The following is a 22,156-nucleotide window of genomic DNA, read 5'->3' as shown; positions in this document are numbered from 1 at the left end:
AAGATTATTCCTTATTCTTGGGGAAGCAAACTACTGTGATAGAGGACTTAAGGCAAAGAAGGTAGAAGAAGTCATCGAATCAATATTATTGGCTTCACGCTTGCCTAAGAAAATCCAGGCATTTCACAAAGATGCCTCCTTTGTATTTTAGAATCTTAGATTAAGATGCTGCAAATTTAATTCCATTCAACAATATTGATTCTGCTCAAACATTTAGTTTTGAGGTAAGTATGCTGCTGTTGTGAATTTTCTGTTGTAGTTTGGTTAAGATCCAAAGGCACCCTTCATTAGCTTCTTTATTAATACGTTTAAATACTCCTTTGGCTTAATTAAGCTTCAAATGGTGTCATTCTCCATTCAGTGGTATTTGTATTCAATAGATTAACCAGGTTTCCATATAACTCTTGCTGTAGCAGATGTTGAGATGCATGTGGCATGGGGTGACTCGGGTTGTGGGTAATGGTCCATGCTTTATGAATTTAGGAAAGCTATGACTTTTGTTGCTACCACACCTCTGTGGCCCTATGTATACCTCTTTATCTAAACCACTAAGGGACAAGATAAGAGTCCCAGGTGGACCTAGTCAGATGTTCTCCTATGGTGCCCACCCCTGAGGTATTATATTTGAAAGGTAATATTGGTCGCAAAATATCATGAGTTAAAGACTCATTAAGATTCACTCGACCTCTTCCTTCTATTGGCACTGCAAATCCCCCAAAGACTACCCCAGATGTTTCTTGGTACTAACCATTAAAATGACCCTAATAAAAGCAATATAAGTAGATAATTCCAATTTCTCTCTCTAAACAGGCAAAGTAAAGGGAGCTCTAACTCCCTAGAACAGTGCTAGAATAGAACTTTCTGTGATGGTGGAAATGTTCTACATCTATGATAGCCGCTTGCTATATGTGGATGTTGAACACTTGAAATGCAGATAGTGTAACTGAGGAATTGAATTTTTAAATTTTATTTCGATTTAATTTAAAACTCTAGAAAATTATTGTTTATATGGAGGGTTATACAATAAATATTATAAAAGATATTTGGTCCCAAGGGAGAGTGATTTAGACTTACTATTAGGAAAATATGTTTAAAAAAAAAAAAAAGACTTCTGCCTAGTCATAGGGACTCTAAGCTGATTTCGTGGATGTCATGAAGGAAAGAACCTCCAGTTCTCTGTTTTTAGTTGGTTCATTGAATGGAGTTGAGAAAGTTCAACAGGTGCTCCTAATGAAGTCTTAGGGAAACCTATCGGTAGTCACAGACCATAGATCTACATCCATATTCATCTATTGTCACAAGTTCGGAAGTCATTTCCATTTTCTTCTGAGTACAATCTTTACAATAAAAATAAAAGCATGAGATTTCTTTCAAAAAAAATGAGATTTCTTTAATTTTACTTGAAATTTAAGAGAAAGCTTTATTTCAGAGTTTAAAGGAAATGTTTTTCCAGCCATATTCCCTCTTCCATTAAAACATATTTATTGTACTATTATTTCACCCATTTCATTATCATTACTATAATTTTCACATTATGAATCATAAGAAATCTCATAGAATATAAAAGGAGGATTTCTTTTGCAGGGAAGGGTCTCTTGTGCATTGTTGTATCCCGAGGGCCTAGAACAATATCTGGGAAGATAGGCACCCCATAATATTTGTTGAATAAATGAACAAATTAAAGACAGTGTCTTCTTTTAAGTAGTGCTAGTTTCTGGTACCTTCTTGTTACTTTGATGTTACTGTTTGGGCAGGGAATAAGCAAACAACTAGATAAACATGACTTTGGCTAGACAACTGAAAACTGATTAGTTTTCTGTGACTCAATTCAGCTCAGGCTATTTCTCAGGCATCCAAGGTCTGGTTGTAGTTTGCTCAAAAGTGTGTGTACTCATTGTGTGCGGAGGGATTTTTATCTCAACTCGCATCTTCCCTTTTTGCTTAGTGACTAGAAGCCAAACCATGTTAAAGGCTGGAAGAAATTAACAACTGTGTAGTATCTGAAAGCAAAAGAGTTCATATCTGGGGAGAATGATAGAGTCAGTTCTGGAGTCACTCCTTCTCTTTTACCTTCCTTCTTCATTGCTGGAGGTGCTTGGGTTAGATAACAAGTATAATTTGTCAAGATAGACCCTACACATTACATGATTTCCACCATGTTTAACTCAGCAACAGGAGGGTATGATTAATGATTTTTCCATTTAGCTTTGGAGAATGTTCCATTTGTCACTTGCAGTATTTTCAGTGGCTTTCCTCCAGAAGTTTATTCTGCAGATGGCCAATAAGACGTGTGACAGACTTGAAGAGAATGTTGCCATCAGGAATTACCCAAACTATATCTGCTGGGGACTGAACATAAGTTTGTGTCTGCAAGGAATAGGGTTCTGGAGTGATTGGGCCTATGGAAGTGTCCTATAAACCATGAGAGAGAATTCCCACTTGGTGGGAAAGTACCAGTTGGTGGCAAAATAATTCCATTCTGCTGATATTTAGTCTGACCCAATAGATTAGTTAGAACATAAATAAAAGCTAGTTCTGTTTTTGCAGTAGACCTTAAAAAGGTATGGGACAAGAGAGTAAAAAGTGATCATAAAAAGCCAGTTCCCAAGCACAGTAATTATGCAGTTTAAGAACTATAACTCAATTATTGTTCCCTTTGCTATACAAAGACAAAACCTTCAAGATTTGATGAATTTGGATGCCTTTGGAAATTGTTTTCTGAATTACTGTAGGAAGCACCAGCTGAAACTTTGCTATAAAAATGGATGTGGGGCACTGTTGCTCTCAGTGGTGTTCTCTCAGTTATAATGTGTCTATCTTTTTCTGTTACTCATGTCTGATGTTTGGTTAACAAGTTCATTCTAGCCAACAATGGGCCCCACCTTATTATAATGGGTTTAGTCCTCAAGGTATTTTTTCTGCAGCATAACCCAAAAATCTTCATTTTTAAGTTTCATTGTATTTTTGTTTTTAAAAATAAGAACTGCAGAATAACCCACTAGTGAGGCATACAATTCCTAAGTGTAATACACATGTATTACATTTCACATATCCCACAAATTTCCCTCCCTCCACTTCTAGTCATTATCCCTGCAAAGATAAACACTATTCTGACTTCCTTCATGAAAGATTCATTTTGCTTACTCTCAAATCTGCATTTTAATATGGACCCCAAGAAATTCTTCCATACCTTAAAGTTTGAAGAAACACCAATGAGGTTTGGAACAAAAAGCAAAATAGACATCTCTGATCCAGGTCCTTTAAATAAAACAAAGCACAAAATCCATGTGTTTAGATTGATCTCTAGTGTGGTGATCACAAATCAATATTTTCAATTTCATCATGAAAGCTCTGCAAGGAAATAAAATACAACTTTGTGCCTGTACTAATATTGATGCCAAATATCAGAAAGGTTCACCTGAAGCCAGACACCTACAAGTTCCTGTTATCATAAATAGACCATAATGCTTACTAGACTCAGAGTGCAACTTTATTTGCATGGGCAGGAAATTCAGATTCAGGTCATGTTTTTTTCCTGTCAGCTGTGGTATATTTTCCTTACCCACTCTAAATCTGTCATTTTCAGTCTGATGTGTAAACTTTATGATTTACTGTACTGTAACTTTAATATTGAATGCAATCTTATGAAGTTGTAGGTGGTGGCACACCTTTCAATGAATTTAAACAAAACTATAAATATTAAGATAGGAACTCTCCACATCCACTCTTTATGGGTCACAAAATTTTATTTTTGGTTGAATAAAAAAGGAATGGTATTTTCTCACCTTTGGTCATCTTTCCTCTGTCCCTTTAGCAATATCTTATCAGTATGATTCTTCAGCATACTGTCAGCAGTCCCTTTTGATTTTCTGGACCAACTTCTGATGGCCTGCCTGCCTGATAATCTATTCATCTCTTCTTGGTTAGCAATGACTACTCAATGCATTTAAATCTGAAACTTCTGAAAGCATCACATCAAATCAATATATTCTAATTAAATAGACATTTGAACAAGGCTACATTAAGTTTCTTACATCTCTCTCTGTGGGCTGCAATGGATCTGGCCACTCCCCCGGAACATCTGAGGTGTGATGACGTTTGATAATGTTTGTCAATGTCTATATGTCAGTATCTATCGGTGATTATCCAAATATTTTCATCATTTGTAGTGCCCATTACCCTATTCCACAAGAAGGCACAACTTCAGTGGATATCAGTGGTCAGAGTTAAGAAGATCCATCAAGTTCTAGCAAAGTTCATTCTCACTCTGACTGACTCCAACACAGTCTTTGGGATTCATGCAAATGCTATGAGTCAGACCATGTCTGTGGTGTGTCATAATGACAAGTGAAAATTTTGTGCCCAAAATTTACATTTTGTTCTTACCAAGTAAATCCTATAAAACAAAACTATGACTTATGAGGAAAGGACATAAATAATGTTACTATCAATATTATATATTTATATGGGGTACCTGTATATCTGTGTAGATGTTTCTGTTCACTTCTGAGCAGCATTATTCACATTGTGATGCATGAAGTGGACTTATTTTGTTGGGGGGTTTGAGGGTTCTTTTTTTTTTTTAAGATTTTATTTATTTGACAGAGGGCAGGGAGAGGAGCAGAGGGAGAAGGACAAGCAGACTCTGCACTGAGTACAGAGCCTGGCATGGGGCTTGATCCCACCGACCCTGACCTCATGAACCTGAGCTGAAGTTAAGGGTCAGACATGTAACCAACTGAGCCATCCAGGTGCCCTTTGTTTTGCTGTTAATTGTGCCAGCTCTTTGTTCAGTAGCACTAGACTAACATGAAGCAAGTTATTATCAATGCTTTCCTAGAAATGAAAATTGACTTTGTATTTTCCGATATAAAAATAATACAGGTGTATTATAAATTATAGACATTGCAGAAAAGTAGAAATAAGAAAAAAACACTTCTATTCATCCATCCATGAATAGTCATTACCATTGCGATATACTGCCTTCTAAGCTTTTTCTGCCTGAAGTTTTGACAAAGTTGTGGTCACTTTGTAGTCTACTTAATTTCATTTGCTATCTTATCACGATACTCCACATTACTGAAACACTTCATCAACACAATTGTTAACAGTTACATATTTTACTTTGTGAATATAATATATATAATATAACATAGTTTAATTTACCATTTGTTCAATGTTGACAATTAGCCTGCTTCAATTTTTTTTACTACTAGAAGTAAAACTATGATGAGCATCTTTGTTCATAAGACCTTTATATTTCTGATTATTTCCTTTAGATTAATACTCTGAAGAATATATCACACATTTTTGTCCCAAAAAATGACACCAAATAACACATCTATCAATAATGCATCCTTTCTCTTCTGTTGTTGATTCAACCCTTAAACCCCAAACCTAGCAAGCTCCTGTTTAGAACCATTGTACATGAAATGAGTTATACCCTCCTTAATGGCCAGGCTCATCTAGCAAAGACACTAGATGGAGAAAAAAGGGAAGAAAAATAAAGGTGGGAAGGAAGGATGGAAAGAATGAAAAGGAAGGAAGGAAGGTAGGAAGGAAATAAAGAAAGAAAAGAAAAGAAAAAAAGAGAAAAGAAAAGAGAAGAGAGAGGGTGAGGAGGGAGGGAGGGAGGGAGGAAAAGCAGACTGAAGTTAAGGGAGGAAGACAGGCGTGCAGGAAGGCAGAACTTTCATAAAAGAGCCTCAATCTGCAAAGTTTCCCCAGCCCAAAGGCTAGTCTTCTACACTAGATAGCTCTTCCCCTCCTGCTTCCGATTCATGACTAGAGACTTACTTATGCATACAGCGGGTTCCAAATCTCAAAGTCCAAGGTGTATGAATTTAGAAACAGACTTAAAATTAGCCCTCTTTCTCCTTTCACCAGGCTCTATGAGTTTTCACACACAGCATCCCTTTGACTCTCCAGTTAATAATCATCATGAAATAACTATTATAACCCCAAATGAGCTTTGAGAAACCCCAAATGAGGAATGAGAAAACAAACTCAGAGGCATCAAGTGTCCCCTCCTGCGTCAGCTAGTGAGTGGTAAGACCAGGGTTCTTGTCCAGGTTTTGTGACTCCAATTTTACTTGCTCTGAGGTTTCTATGGATTCTTGATTTTGATTCGCTTATTTGGTTTCTTGTGTCGCAATTGCCCTGACACTCTTGGATTCTTGCCTGGGCTTTGCTTCTGTAGTCTGGGCTTCTTGCCTAGTTCCTTCAGATTGCCAGTGCCAACATCTCAACCTGTCAATCTGTCAACTTGGTGTTACTGAACTGTGTTCACTTAAGAACTTCCTTTTGATGTGTTTTAGACAATGAGGAGACTTTATTAGAATGTCTAGTGGAGATATATCCCCTTACATGTAACCACTGAGTCCGTGTGCATTTAAAGTTCTGACCTGTTCCTCTGCCACGAGTCTCCTGTGTGCCTCCACCGCCATGGTTGGTGCAGGAAATCAGGTTTCTTCCTGTAAATTCTTCACACTGGTCTGGTTTCTATCCCATTGTGGGAAAAACTGCTAGTTTTTTGTTTGTTTGTTTGTTTTTACCAACCTCGTGTCTCATCTTCCTGGGAACATAGATATCTTCCCATCTGACTGAGTTCTGGCCATTGGAATGTGAATGAAAGTCCTATGTGCTACTTCCCAGCCTGGAAAAATCTTGCATGTGCATTTAATTCTTCACACTCATTTTTACCCCCATTGGCTCAAAGCAGACCTTTGAAGCTACATGTTGAAGATAGCAGAGCTAGAGACAAAAAGAACCTGGGTTCCTGAATCATCACTTGAAAGAGAGCCAGCTACCAACAAGGAAAACCCATTTAGGACTTTACATGAGCAAGAACATCTATCTTGTTTGTCCCATTATACATTTGGGGGTTTATATGTTTCAGCAGTTAGGCTATATCAAGTAGTATAGCCATGAACATCTTTGTAATAGTTAATTAAGGAGGGCCTCTTTAGTGTTGTGGTTTGCCTATAGAATAGAATTAAAGACTTTAATTTTTAAGTGGGAATTTTCAAAAGGAGTTTGGTATATTAATGTGCATGTTTGCGTGTATATATCAAATACTTTTGAGGAGCTAGGACTCTTACAGTTCCTTCAAGCTTTTAATCTATAAAACAAATCTCTGTTCTCGATACTTTGCTCTTTTAAAATGCATGTAGTCACAATGCACTCATAGAATCTTATCCCAGGATTGGAAGGGGACAGATCCTTGTGGAGCAGAATGTCATAACTCTGTCCACCAATGCAGTCCTAGCACAATGGCAGAAATCTCCAAGGAAACCCATGTGATCACCTAGTAGGTGTGACCGCTACGGCAGAATGGACCTACTCCTTCCCATTTTAGCTGTCAGCTGCAGAGTGTCACGAGCCTGACAGGCCATTCTTCAGGCTATTGGAGGTATGAGAAAGGATTAATTAAGGGGCTTTGATAACTTATGAGGGTGTGAGAAGCATAAAAGGAAATTACTTTAGCATTTAAATCCAGAAGATGAGAGGATTTGGGGCTCCATTAACAGAAATAAGGAAGTCAGAAGGAGGAAGGACTTGATCTGAGAGGAAGATGGGTCTCTGCTGATGTTGATCCTAATGCCAGCCTAGCAGCCACTCTTGTTTCACTGAGAAAGTATCCTCTTCTCTTTTCTCCACAGGCCCATCCATTATGTTACATGACCTAATTCCTTTAGCTCTGCCTTTGATGTGTGTTTTAGCACACTACTGAGTGATCTCACATGCATTTCTAAGTATTAACATCTTTTGGAGATGTCTTGCCAGAAATGGAAATTTTCAAAAGGGGGGAGAAAAAGCAAAAGGAAAGAAGCCAAGTATAATTTATCTTTATTTTATTTCATTCCATCCTGTTTTTTAAAGTTAAAAAAATGCTAATCAAATATTGGTCTAGTTCTTGGGCTGAAGCAAGTCTGTATCATGTCTTTTGGCTAGGCTGTAACTGCTTTGATAGACCAAATTTCTGGTAAAGAGGTTGAGTCGGTAATCAGAAACCTCCAACAAACAGAAACCCAGGACCAGACTGTCACTGGTGAATTCTACCAAACATTCAAAGATTTAATACTTATCCTTAAACTCTTCCAAAATATTGAAGAGGACGGAATTCTTCCAAACTCATTTTATAAGGCCCACAGAACTCCGATACCAAATCAGACAAGGAAACCAGAAAGAAAAGAAAAAGAAAAGAAGAGGAGAGAAGAGAAAAGAAGAGAAGAGAAAAAGAAAAGAAGAGAAAAGAAAAGAAGGAAGGAAAAAAAGAAGAGGAGAGATGGGGTGGGGGGAGAGAGAGGGAGGAAGGAGGAGAGAAGAGAAAGAAAACTGTAGACCAATATCTTTGTTGAACATAGATGCAAAAATCCTCAACAAATATAAGCAAACTCCACTCAAGAATACATTAGAAGAAGCATACCCCATGATCAAGTGGGGTTTCTGGATTTATTTGTCTCACCAGTTAGTCTGCTCTACTGAGAACAACCATGAATATTTTTGCATAGCAGCATTGCTGATTAAAGAACACCTCACAGGTCAAAGTTAATTAACAAGAGATATTCACCGAAGTAATCCCACCATCACATTAGCTGAGTTATGGGAAGAAACAGACCCTCATGGCTCTGGATAAATGAAAAATTCATTTAAAAAGAAATTTTAACTCAAAAAAAAAAAAAGATTTGCGACTCACAAAAAAAAAATTTTTTTTTAGTTTGTTCAATTGATGCAGCTCTAAATGTTTGCGAGATATCCCCACTCTGAGCGTCTTATCTCCAGCACCTGGTACGTTTTTTCCTCCTCAGTCATCCGGTTCCTGGGGTCACATCCTGAACCACCATCTCCCAAAACATCTTAACTATCCCACTGATTGCAGCCCTCCTCGTTCTAGAAATCATACTCTGCTGCCCTAGATACACGCGATCGTGAAGCTCACTGCATTCCGGATGCTCCGACCACCTTGACTTTCTTGCAGGTCATCAACCACTTTCCCCCACCCCAGCCCCCACCACCTCCCTGTCTGCCTTCCTTCTGATCCAGCCTAGACTTCATGGTACATCTTTTCAACAAATTTCTCATCCAAATCACTTCCCTTTGTGCCAACCCTGTCAACTGAAGACCCTTCTCAGACCTATCATTTGCCCCCTTTTCTCCTGTGCTCAGGCTCCTGAAGACTAACAGAGAGCATCATACTAAATATAGGCTGCCTCTTACCTCAGCTGACCCCCCGCCCCAGATCTCTTTGATTAAGCCCTCTTTCCCATTCCTTTCAGTGGCTGTCCCTAATGTCTCCCTCTCCAGGCATCATATCCTGTCCCCAACCTCTTCCCCCTCAGCAGGTGTTACACCTCACAGTTTACAGGGGGAAAAAAGAAAAAAAAAATGTGTCTATCAGGAAAGATCTTTCTCACCCTCCTTTCCCCACAGAAATATGCTTATTGAGAACTGTGCCATCTTTTTCTCATGTCCTAAAGGAAGAAAACTTCTAATACTGTCCCTCCATCTGTTCTTTAAATCTTATCTGCTCTCAGTTGCTCAAGGTCTTTGTACTCTCTGTGATCTCTTCTCTTCCCTGCATCATCAGCTTCCTCTCAACTGCATCCTTCCTTCAGCACCATATAAATATGTTCACCTTTCTCCTATTTAGTAAAGAGCCTACATTTGGCCTCTCCTTACTCTGTACCCTCTCACGCATCCTTCCCATAGGAGTCATTTGTACTTCCTGTCTCCACATCCCCTTTTGCATCTCTCAGCCTTTTGCAGTTTGCTGCTACTTTAACCACACTGTTGAAATCACTCTTGCTGAAGCCATTTCAATGACTTCCAGGTGCCTAAATTTAAAGGTGTCTGAATTTATTCTCTTACTTGACCTCCCTGCAGTATTTTATGCTCTTGGGCAATCCTACCTCCCCAAGTGCTTTCTCCTGGTTGTAGAAAAATGTCCTCCCTGTTTCTCCTCTAACCTCTCTCACCAGTCTTTCTAAGCCTGCTTCCTGGACTCTTCTTTCTATCCATGTCAAAAAAAAAAAAAAATGTTTAAAAACAGATTGGCTGGCATCCCAGTGAATTTCTGGGCTGAGCTCAACATAGCAAGGCTCCATCATGACGATATCGTATACGTTGTGGCTGCCAGCACACAGGCCTTTGGGCTGTAAGAGTCTATATACCATAATCACAGATTTGCTGGCAATGTCAATTTACAGCGAGTCATATAGGGTGCTATTAGTTGCCCTGAGGAGGAGGAAGGGGATTTCATGGCAGTATCAGAGAGCAATTCAATTTGGGCACATGCACACTTTCATGCATCTCAGGAAATACGCATTCCCGAGATGTGGCAATGGCCTGCTTCTTCTTCAGTCATAAAGCACTGTGCACTTGCATCCGAGGCTGTTAAACGTTTTGATCTGTGAGCAAGACACCTGCAAAATTGGTGACTGGTTGCTCTGAGAAGCTGCAAGATTTGTGCTTCCGCAGACTCCTCCGTACCACCCAGATGGCACACACACCCACCCGGCCCCAGAACTCCTAAAAGGAGAGACCACGTGACTGAAGCTGACATCTGTTCCTTTGTCATCGCTCTCTGGCAAGGGACTAGCAAGGAGATGTCTTCTCAGGAGAGCTCTACACTGCAGTGGCCTATAACCTTCATCCGTCTCTCTCAGCAGCTGTCTTCACTGACTGTCTCTGGGAAAAGGCTAGAGAAGATCATCTAATGCTTCTGGACGGCCAGTGCTTGGTAGCGGTCAAGTGCAGAACTTGTGGTTGAATTTAACTCCTTAAAAGCTAAATTTGGGGGTGCCTGACTGGCTCTGTTGATAGAGTATGTAAGGTCATGAGTTCAAGCCCCACAATGGGTGTGGAGCCTCCTTTAAAAAAAAAAAAAAATTTGTGGTGGCGGGCGGGGGGGCGCCTGGGTGGCTCAGTGGGTTAAGCCTCTGTCTCAGGGTCCTAGGATCAAGCCCCGAGTTGGGCTCTCTGCTCAGCAGGGAGCCTGCTTCCTCCTCTCTCTCTTCCTTCCTCTCTGCCTACTTGTGAGCTCTCTTTCTCTGTTGAATAAATAAATAAAATCTTTAAAAAAATTTTTTTTAAATTAAAAGCTGACATTGGCTGACTCTAAACATGTATCAAGACAAGCTTTTGTCTTTGTTTCTATTCATTTTTAAAGAAGTGAAGATGGGAGCAGTGAAGATGGCTCAACTGTTTAAGCATCTGCCTTCTGCTCAGGCCATAATCCTAGGGTCCTGGGATTGGGTCCCACACTGGGCTCCCTGCTTAGTGGGGAGACTGCTTCTCTCTCTCCCTCTGCCTGCTGCTCTCCTGCCTGTGTTGTCTCTCCCTGTCAAATGAATAAATAAAATCTTTCAAAAAAATTTTTTAAAAAGTGAAGATGTAGGAAAAGAAACACTAATAGGGGAGACTTTTAGGAAATAAAGTTACTAAAAACTTAAAGAAATTTTCCCAAATTCTTGGAAACTTTATTATCTGTGATTCTACTTCCTCAAGGGAAAATTTTTTTGGGAGGGGGTTTTGGAAGATTTTATGTATTTATTTGACATAGATTACAAGTAGGCAGGCGGGGCGGGGGGGAAGCAGACTCCCCACTGAGCAGAGAGCCCAATGTGGGACTCCATCCCAGGACCCTGAGATCATGACCTGAGCCGAAGGCAGAGGCTTTAACCAACTGAGCCACAAGGTGCCCTGGGAAAATCGTTTTTAACTGGCCTTTGCATAACCATTAATTGAATTGGAGAGCTATATGCGTAAGTGCAGAAAGTGCATAAAGGCTTTGATTTCATCAGATAATGAGGGTGAAAGACAGACGGCGTGGGCTCACCACTTGGCTTTGAAACGCACCTGCTGGATGAGCTTGAACAAGTTATTTAATATCTCTCTGCCTGTTTACTCATCTGTAAAATGGGGGTAACTTCTGTGCCCAGGTGCGTGATCACTCCGGCAGCTGCCCTGACAGTACATGCGATGCTCAGCAGCGTGCCTGGCACGTTGCAGTCGCTCAGGAAGTGAGAGGTGTGCTGTTATTGTTAAAGCGATTGTTAGGATGCTGACTTCTCCTGATGCAAAAGGAAGTCAAATCTAAAAACAATTTTTAAAAAATGAGTGCATCATGTTGAACCTAAAGTAAAGATACTCGTAAAAACTCTTAAAAAATCTTTGAAGCAGAAATTTCTATTCACCTTGTATATTTATGTTACTCTCCTAACACACACCCCCTTAGAATGGCCTAACCCGTTTTGAAAACTCTATTACTCAGTAAGCAAGAAAATGCCAGGAATCCAAAATCTATCTAGATTAAATAAATGAATTCAATGCCCTCTCAGAAATCTGTACTCTCACAAAAAGGGATGAGAAAAGACAGCAAAACTCTATCTCAAATGTATTATTCTCATTAGTCTGTCCTGATTTTTTTTCTTTACTTTTTTATTTTTGGCATAAGGACAAAGGTTTTAGTCTCTCCAGTCAAATTCGAGAACTTTAACGGTAACAAATGTGCTGACTGCAGTTACTGTGTGCCTAGCATTGTGCACAGCACTTGGGATGGTCTCTGCTTTCATGAAGCTTAAAGTCAAATGTGGTCCTTAGAAATGGGATCTAAGGCTATATTGTCAATTGTCAGTATTGTCTATGTTCATCTCTTAACATTGTATATTAAATTAAAATTGGTATTTTAATTAATTTAATTTAGTCTCTTTGCATTTGTTTTCATTTTTTTAATCGATCAAATGCCTATATTGCTAGAAAATGTGAAATTTTAGTCCAGATAGTAATTATGTTTTTCAGAGATATTTCTTTTATATAACATTAGAAAGCAGAATACTCCCATCCTTATAGCTCTTACTGAACAGTTCTGATAAGTGGTTTTTTTGGTTTTGCTGGAATCTAAATGCATTACTTTCAAATTGGGAGCCAGTGGAACATAAAAAAAGTCCTACCAAACAATTTATACTTCAGATTCATCAAGGTAAAACATTTCCACGTAGAGTTTTTTCAAGAAGAAAGCATATTTCACAATATGCGTCACTGTGTTTCTTTACTTAACTGGAATAAACTAGATATTGACCAGTTCATCTCTAAGAAATCAATTACAAATACAATTAATAAAAGTCCCCTATTTCTAATACATCTTTCATCATATTACATGTAACCCATGACAGACAAACATGTCATTAATAATCACAACTATGTAATGTTACAATCATCTAGGTGGGTACCCACTTCATTAAATTAACAAATATTTATGTAATCCTCATAATGGTCTGGTAGGATAAGCTGCATCTTCCTTCATTCTATACAATGGCAAAAAGGAGGTATTTTAAACATGGTGTGTGATATAATAATAGATAATATTTATTGATTGCTTACTTAATAAAGTCTCGCTGATTATCTCCATTGTAAAGTGGAGGAAACTGAGGCATGGAGGATTAAGTAACATACCCACAATGACACAGACACACTAGGAAGAGTCAGAGTAGGGGCTTAACTCCATCGCCTGGTTCAAGGTCCTGTTCTTGGCCCTCACACCATATTCTCATATAGCAGTCTCCTTCCCAAAACAATTTGCTGCTGTCTCTATTTGCTAAAACATAAAAGTTTTTCTTCCATTTTTTTAATCCTAAGAAAAATGTTCAAAAGTATGACCTGCTTCTGTGTCTCCTATCAAGTAATAATGGTTCTGGTGTTCTGGACATTGATTTAGGTGTTTCTTTTTATCTCTAGGTTCTTTGAAAGCACCTATCATTATAATGCCTATGCACTCAGCCAAATATATGAGACATGCTCTAAAGAAGAGAGAGAAATTTCCCCCAGTCTCTGTTACATTTTAACAGTGCGAAGAATAATGCAGTGGACAGATAATGGAGTAAGGCAAGGAATTGTGGGAGGAGGCTTCTTTAATGTTTTTTGGCTGAATCACCAGATAAAAACTTGGACCTTGGCTACCCTGGCATAGATTTCTAAATCTTGGACCAAAAAGACAGAAAAATAATATTAACACTGTGGGGCAATAGTATATTCATCTATAGTATATTGAATAGTTGTGTATCTATACATCTATATCTATATAGTTATATACTGTACACCTATAATATAGTGCATATATCGCATTATTGTAATAGTGTATATATACATCTAATCCATGAGATTTATAATGGAGGATTAGGCTAAATGTTAAAGTTTAGCTAATGTTAATTAGGTTTTTTGTACTTCCAATAATAACTATTTTTGGATAAGATGCACAGTGATTCTTCCTTATAATGACTTCCGTAGTATAGAACAATCAGAACACTGCTAGAAAAAGAATCTGTTGTTTACACATCAGTTACAACTGTGTAAATGATCAGGGAAACAAAATGCAGTGTATAAAGATACTAGAAACACATCAGGATGAAACCTAACTCTATGTTCTTATGTTTTCACTTTCTTCTAAGCATGATTAGCTTCCTTCCCTAGTTTATTTGCTTGTAAATAATTTAGTTAATTTGACAAATGTAGTTTCACTGGGTTCTGTTTCCCCTAAGTTGGGGGTGAATGGGGGCCTGTTCAGCCCCATGTTCAGGCTCTGCCATGATGGGAAATCTCTGGGATAGGAGTCATGGCCGTTTGTCACTCTCACTTATCATAGTTTGTCAGGCTTCAAGTCAGCAGCAGAGAGGTGAGAACTTGTCTCACAAGGCCCTGTCTTACAAACTCCTTCTGAAAATTTTCATGCTAGTGGCAGTATACCAAGAAGCAGCTGGTACCCTGGGGAGAGGCAAGGAGCTTGCTCCCCCAGGAGCCATTCTTCCTGCACTGCCATGAAGGGCATGGACAGAAACCAAGGAAATTGTTTAAATTCAGTCTTGGTTCCAAATGTCAGTTTTGGTGACATATTTTGAAAGAAGAAAATTAATTGTGATTTAAGTTCAGTTACCTAGAAGATAAGAAATTACAAAAGAAGTGCGATAATTTGGGGCGCCTGGGTGGCTCAGTTATTAAGTGTTTGCCTTCGGCTCAGGTCATGATCCCAGGGTCCTGGGATTGAGCTCTGCATTGGGCTCCCTGCTTGGTGGAGAGCCTGCTTCTCCCTCTCCCACTCCTCCTGCTTATGCTCTCTCTCTCACTGTGTCTCTTTCTGTCAAATAAATAAAATCTTAAAAAAAAAAAGTGCGACAATTTATATTTCTGAAATACCTTTAACATTCAGAACTTAAAGTACTTTTCCAGGGCACCCGGGTGGCTCAGTGGGTTAAAGCCTCTGCCTTCAGCTCAGGTCATGATCTCAGGGTCTTGGGATGGAGCCCCACTTCGGGCTCTCTGCTCAGCGGGGAGTCTGCTTCCTCCTCTCTCTGCCTGCCTCTCTGCCTGCCTCTCTGCCTACTTGTGATCTCTGTCTGTCAAATAAATAAATAAAATCTTTAAAAAAAAATACTTTCCCTTCCTGAAATGAATATAGTTCCTATTGCCCAGAGAGATTTGTAGCTTAGTGGTTCTGGACTTTTTAATCCTATTTATGCTAAGTAAAATCCACTGTGCCTGATACTTATTAAAAATATAAAGCATAACAACATTTATTTGTGAATATGATAATATTAACACAGAAATTTCTCACCTTATATTGCTCCAAAATATATGTAAGAAAAAGTTAACTTGAATTAACAGTGTACTTATGAAGAGACTTCCTGAAAGGTGGACCTTTCACTTCTAAATCCACTTTCACCATTCTTACAAGGTACCTTGATTATAATTGGAATATTCTATTGTTATTTAATCTTTATTTTCTTACAGCATTTGTGTTCAGCCTTTTTGAATAACATTATGTGATAATAGCACTTCATATTAATCTTCAAAGTGACTGCAAACAATCAGTAGTGATGGAGATTAGTTGGTTTTATGCTGATTTCTTTTTGTTACTGATGTTTGACTAAAAGCAAAATACAATAAAAGAAGGCTAGTAAGATACTGTTCCTGAATAATGATTTACCTTAGACATGGTTTTGTTGGACATTTGTGTCTTCTCTCTCATTTCTATATATCGAAATGTCAGTCCTCACAGTACTGACTTCACAAAAAGTCATTATTTACAACTTCTGTACAGTTACACTGTATCCAAAATTATATCATACTGTTCAGTATTATAACTACTATACTCTGATATGTTTCTATCTTCCTTAGTCTTATTTTTACCTAAGCTTTTTAGTTACTAAAAATTTAAAACTAGTATCTTTATTTCTAAAATCAAATCTGCAATCAATAATTATCCAATTTATATAGTTATTTTTGAAATCTGTAGCCATATTCATCACTAAAAAATAGTATTTTATTTTTATTTTTTAATTTTTAAAGATGTATTTATTTATTTTAGAAGAGAGAGAGGGATGAAGGTCAGAAGGAGAGGGAAAGGAGAGAATTTCAAGCAGACTGTCCACCAAGCATGAAGCTCAGGCTTGATCTCGAGATCCTGAGATCATGATCTGAGTGGAAGTCAAGAGTAGGACACTCAACCAACTGAGCCACCCAGGTGTCCCTAAAAAATAGTATTTTAAAAGATACACAGTTCACTGCTGTGTCTCAGCGTCTGATCTGATAGCCTTTGGTGTTCTTCCATAGTTTATGTGAAAACCTAGAAAGCAAGGGATGCTGCTATAAATAAAATTGAGAATCCTAAGTCAGAGAACTTGAGCTCTTATCCTAAGTTTGTCACTTAATAGCATTGTGACATTTAGAGAAATCCATTTTTCTATTTATAGAACTAGAATAATACATCCTATCTCCTTGAGTTGTTTTGAGGGCTTATGAGCTATGATTCATTAAGTGGCCAACACCATGAATGACCTCAAATAGATGGCCAATGCATGTTCCTTTTCCTTCCCTTATTTGAGTCCCAGTTTCCTCATCTGTAAATCAGCAATAGTAACACCATGATAGTTCGGTGGAGTACTAGAGCTGGCTTATACCAGCTCATGAGAGCTACTTGCTAAACTTTTAGGAACTTTGCAAGCCAGTTTTTAAACACAGCCAATAATTAAGATCAATGATATAAATTTACAATTAAGTAAACTATATTAAAACACAAAGGTAGTATATAATCAAAGTGGGTCACTTTGATTATATACTACCTTTAGATATTATAGATATTTTGCTATTGTCTATGTTCTTGAGGTTATTTAGGTATAGAGTATGTATCTATGTGGTGAAAATATTATATAAAGGACACCACGTTCAGTGAAGTCATCATGTTGGAAGCTTGGAAACCAGCTGCAATGGGAGTATTTACAAAGCAGAAATTATCAAACTCTTTAAATCTGAGATTTTTTTTTTTTCCTAAGAGAGCTGATTGCTAACATTTATCAGCACTATAGATATCTAACTGGGTTTGAAATGGAAAAGCCCTTCCTACATACAGATAATTGTAGGGGTTCCTTCTAAGTTTAAAGCCTAATATTCCCATAATGTTGAAAACATTGCATAACAAGACAAACATGCTGTTGGTGATCATGGAAATAACAGTTAATAGTAGGTTGACTGTAAAGCTTGGAAGGAAGTAGCCCTGAAGATTGGGTATGAAGATGATTGTATCCTTCGATTTAAAGAGATTTAAACATACGACCATAATCATTTGGTAGGCATGTATTTCAGGAAGTAAACTCTGCAAATAGCCCTAAATATCATTTAGTCTCTCGTTCTAATTATAATCTGTAATTTAGTAGCTCCACTTTTAGAAGAGACATAACAATACCTGCATGTTCATTCTTTACAGTGTTATGATGTACATTTATAAGATGCCTTTTTGATTTAAAAAAAAAAAAGCCAGTGAACTTTGTAAATGACTTTTTTTCCGAAATCAAAGGTGTTTGCTCCTAAAAATTTACTTTAATTATTTGAGACCATAGTATTCACCAAAAAGGGGTGGGGTAGGTCTTATTCAAAACTTCCCAGAAAAAAAAAAAAAATGAAACTTTTAAATACATGCTAGCAGTGAGGTATTTCTATATATGTATTTCATTTGTTATTTGAAGTATTTTTCTTGTTAGTGCAGTTAAAACTCTAAAATCCTATAAAACTTGGGGTGCCTGGGTGGCTCAGTGGGTTAAAGCCTCTGCCTTCAGCTCAGGTCATGATGCCAGGGTCCTGGGATCAAGCCCCATGTCGGGCTCTCTGCTCGGCGGGGAGCCTGTTTCCTCCTCTTTCTCTGCCTGCCTCTCTGCCTACTTGTGATCTCTGTCTGTCAAATAAATAAATAAAATCTTTTAAAAAAAATCCCATAAAACTCTACTTTGAAGCAGCTATTTGCACCTGAACTTTTTTTCATTTTCAGGTAACAAGTTGAGTCTGCTGAAAAAGCAATCTCAGCATGCCAACTTTGAGAGAATAAAAAATGATAAATTGTAATGTTTGGGAAAATACTATAAATTAGCCACTTGGAAAATACAATCTGGAAAATATAAAGAATTAAGAAAAAGTTAATATTTGAATAATATTTCCAGCAATGGTTTTGTTTTATTTCGCTTACGTTAAAACTCATTTTACTTATCCAGGAGACTGGCTTCTATTACAAATTACTTTATCATAAAGAAAGTTATTCTAATCTAATTATGTAATTTTATCCTGATTATGTAAAATAGTATTTTATTGATAAAATTTTCTCCTAAAATTTATATTCACTTTTAAATTATTAAATTATTTTCCTATCTACATTTTTTCTAGATTAATGCATAATGTTCTTTTTTTATTGAAGTATAGTTGACATACAACATTATATTAGTTTTGAGTACACAACCTAGTGATTCAACATTTATACATATTATGAAGTGATCACCTAAATAAATCTAGCTACTATTTGTCACCATACAAAATTGTTATGTACTATTAACTATATTACTTATGCTGTACATTGTATCCCCCATGTCATTTTTTTAATAACTAGAAGTTTGTACCTCTTAATTCCCTTCACCTATTTCACACATTTCCCTACCTTCATCCTCTCTGGCAACCATCAGATTGTTCTCTGTATCTATGAGTCTGTTTCTCTCTTGTTTTTTTTTTTTAGATTCCACATATAAGTGAAATTATACCAAATTTGCCTTTCTCTGTCTGACTTATTTAACTTAGCATAATATCCTCTAGGTCTATCCATGTTATCCCAAATGGCAAGATTTAATTCTTTTTTATAGCTGATTGGAATTCCATTGTATACAAGTACTACATCTTTTTTATCCATTCATCTATCAAAAACATAGACAGTAAACTCTTAGACATTAGTCTGAGCAATAGTTTTTGGATATATCTCCTCTGACAAGGACAACAATAGCAAAAATAAGCAAATGAAACTATATCAAACCAAAAAGCTTATGTACAGTGAAAGAAAATACTAATAAAATGAAAAGACAACTTACTGAATGAGAGAAGATATTTTGCAAATGATATCACCGATAATGGGTTAAGATCCAAAATATATTTTTAAAAACCCACACAACTCAACATCAGAAAAATAAACAATCCAATTAAAAAATGAGCAAAAGGTCCGACATTTCTCCAAAGAGGACGTAGAGATGGCCAAACAGGCATATGAAAAGATGCTCAACATCACTAATCATCAGGCAAATGCAAACCAAAACCACAAGACATGTCACACTTGTCACAATGACTATTATCAAAAGACAAGAAATAATAAGTGTTGTTAAGAATGTGTAGAAAAGGGAACCCTTGGTGGGAAAGCAAAATGGTGCAGTGACTGTGGAAAACAGGAGGGAGGGTCCTCAAAAATTAAAAATAGAACTACCATATAATCCAGCAACTCTACTTTGGGGTATTTTCTGCAAAGAAAATGAAAACACTGATTTGAAAAGATATATACATGCCTATGTTCATTGCAGCATTATTTACAATAGCCAAGATATGGGAGCAACATAGTGTTCTTCGTGACATTGTAATTATGAGATTAGGTTTGGTCTCTATTGCTTACTGATCATGAATAAATTAATATAATTCTTCTGACTAGTTTCTTGTAGTCAGAAAAACTAGGAAAACAGTACCTAAGGAGCAGTTCTAAAAACGTTTTTATCAAGCAAAAGTTGATTTATACAAATGTTCCTACTGAAGATGATCTAGGATTTCTTCTCACACTCAAGTGTATTTAGAAAATTACTATACCAATATCATACAAGAGTTCAAAATTCCATCAAGAGAGCAATCCTCACTAAGATCATTTTAAGCTTTGACTAAAACACAGACCTTAAAAATAAATGAACGTCCACAACTGAAATTGGTTGTATTACATACATGAGACTGTGTAAAGAATCTATCCAAATTGTAAGGGATGTTGAAGCTAGATTAAGGAAAATTTAGACAGACTTCAACTCTTACATTAAATGAAAAACATTTAGAAAAAGGTACAAGGTGTTTAAAATGCCTCAAATCTACCCCATTTGCCACCGACTGCAGTGTTCACCCATCAGAAAGCAAGACAAACATTATACATGTTCCTTCCACTTCAACATGTGCATACATCATATTCCAGTGAGGATAGGAGTTGATGGAGAGATGCCCTACCCTTTGTTCTTGGAAGACAATTCTGTGGTGCATTTTACACATTTCTCCAAAGGTCCTCAATGCAAGAACGCTCCAGTTGTCCACAGTTGTAATGAACTCAAAAACAACCTTTAAGACTTTCTCTTCTTTCCCTGTCTTATGTTCTTTCACTCTAGCTTCCTGGATCATGCTGCAAATTAACAACCTGTACCTGAGTCCTTAGCACAGGCTTTGTGGCTTTGTTTTCAGGGAAACCCAAACTAAGACTACTACTTCCCATTCTTTGGCTTCTTTATACTTTTATTCACCCTTTAAGACTTAGCTCAAATATTACCTTCTCAGAAAAGACGTACCTGACTGCTCCTGACTTACTCTGATTTAGATATCTCTTTTATTATAATATTATAATTTCTTTCTTCCACCATCAGATTGCAGCCCAGCCCCCAACCCGGGTATAAATTAGGACACTTTCCTTATTGCATTTGCACTCCAGTGCCTGGTACATGGTAAGCTCTCAATGTATGTGTGTTAAATGGGTTACTGAATGAATTTTAAAGAGAATAAAAGGAGAAGAAAGAGGAAGAAGAAGAAATAAAGATAGACTTCTCTTGCTAACATAAAATAGATTAAAATTTTGTGCCGGATTATCCCAAAATGCGGCTCCCCATAACTAAATTATATCTCTTATTTTTGGTTTACAAACCCAGCACATAAAATAGACCTGAAAAAAAGCTTCCATATCTTATTCCTGAAAGAAAGGTAAAGGACTTGGTAAAGTGAAGGTGTCTGAGATTTTTTTCAGCACCATCAGGAAAATAGACCTATCTTCTTAGCTAACTCCTACTAGAAATTATTGGTAATTCTCCTTGATAGATAATTCTCAGGAACAAGAAAAAAAAAGGCACAAGGTTACACTTGGAAAGTTATTTATACCTACAACAGGAGTGGTAGCAAACCCTGGAAAGGTGGAGCAAAACTGAAACCAGCAGTGAATGAATCCTATGCTGTGACAGGTGGGACGTACAAAGACAAACTAGAGTTCTGCAGTAATAGCTAAAGAAGGGGCTCACCATTGTGATGCAGAGCTGTGGCTGCCATGGTTAATAACTGATGGTGTGGTGAGACAGATGGAAACCGCTGGCACTTACAAATGACACTATCAAGAACACTAGAAAAGTTTTATCCCTTTATTTAAGGACAAAGGAAGAAAAGGAGGGAATTCAGTCTTTCCTGAAATAATCAAGTTAACTAGGTATTTAAGTGTGACAGCTGACTTTTTTTCTGATATGGAAACTTTTAAGTTAGGAAAAGAGAAGATATGCAGTATAAATGTAATCCTTCTACATCAATGTATTAGTTTTTGACCAATTAATGAGATACAGAATCAGCTTATGAATATTAACCAGTATCTTGAAAAAATAAGTTAAAATGGAATAGATTCAAGTAGAAAACATCAGAGGAGTTACATACATGATGATGTAATTGAGTTTTCATCTATCTTCCTTTAAAGAATACTGATTTTAACAATTACCCACAGACAAGATTATCATAGATGGCCATTGTGGAGGTCCAAAAGTCCAGCAGAGAAGTTCCAGCACACTGTTGAAGAAAAAAAAAAAAAAATCCAAGA

This window comes from Lontra canadensis, unplaced genomic scaffold (assembly GCF_010015895.1).
Source record: "Lontra canadensis isolate GAN:19392208 unplaced genomic scaffold, GSC_riverotter_1.0 scaffold14, whole genome shotgun sequence".
Classification (NCBI taxonomy): domain Eukaryota; kingdom Metazoa; phylum Chordata; class Mammalia; order Carnivora; family Mustelidae; genus Lontra; species Lontra canadensis.
The sequence above is the reverse complement of the archived record's forward strand: the minus strand, read 5'-3'. Positions refer to the sequence as shown.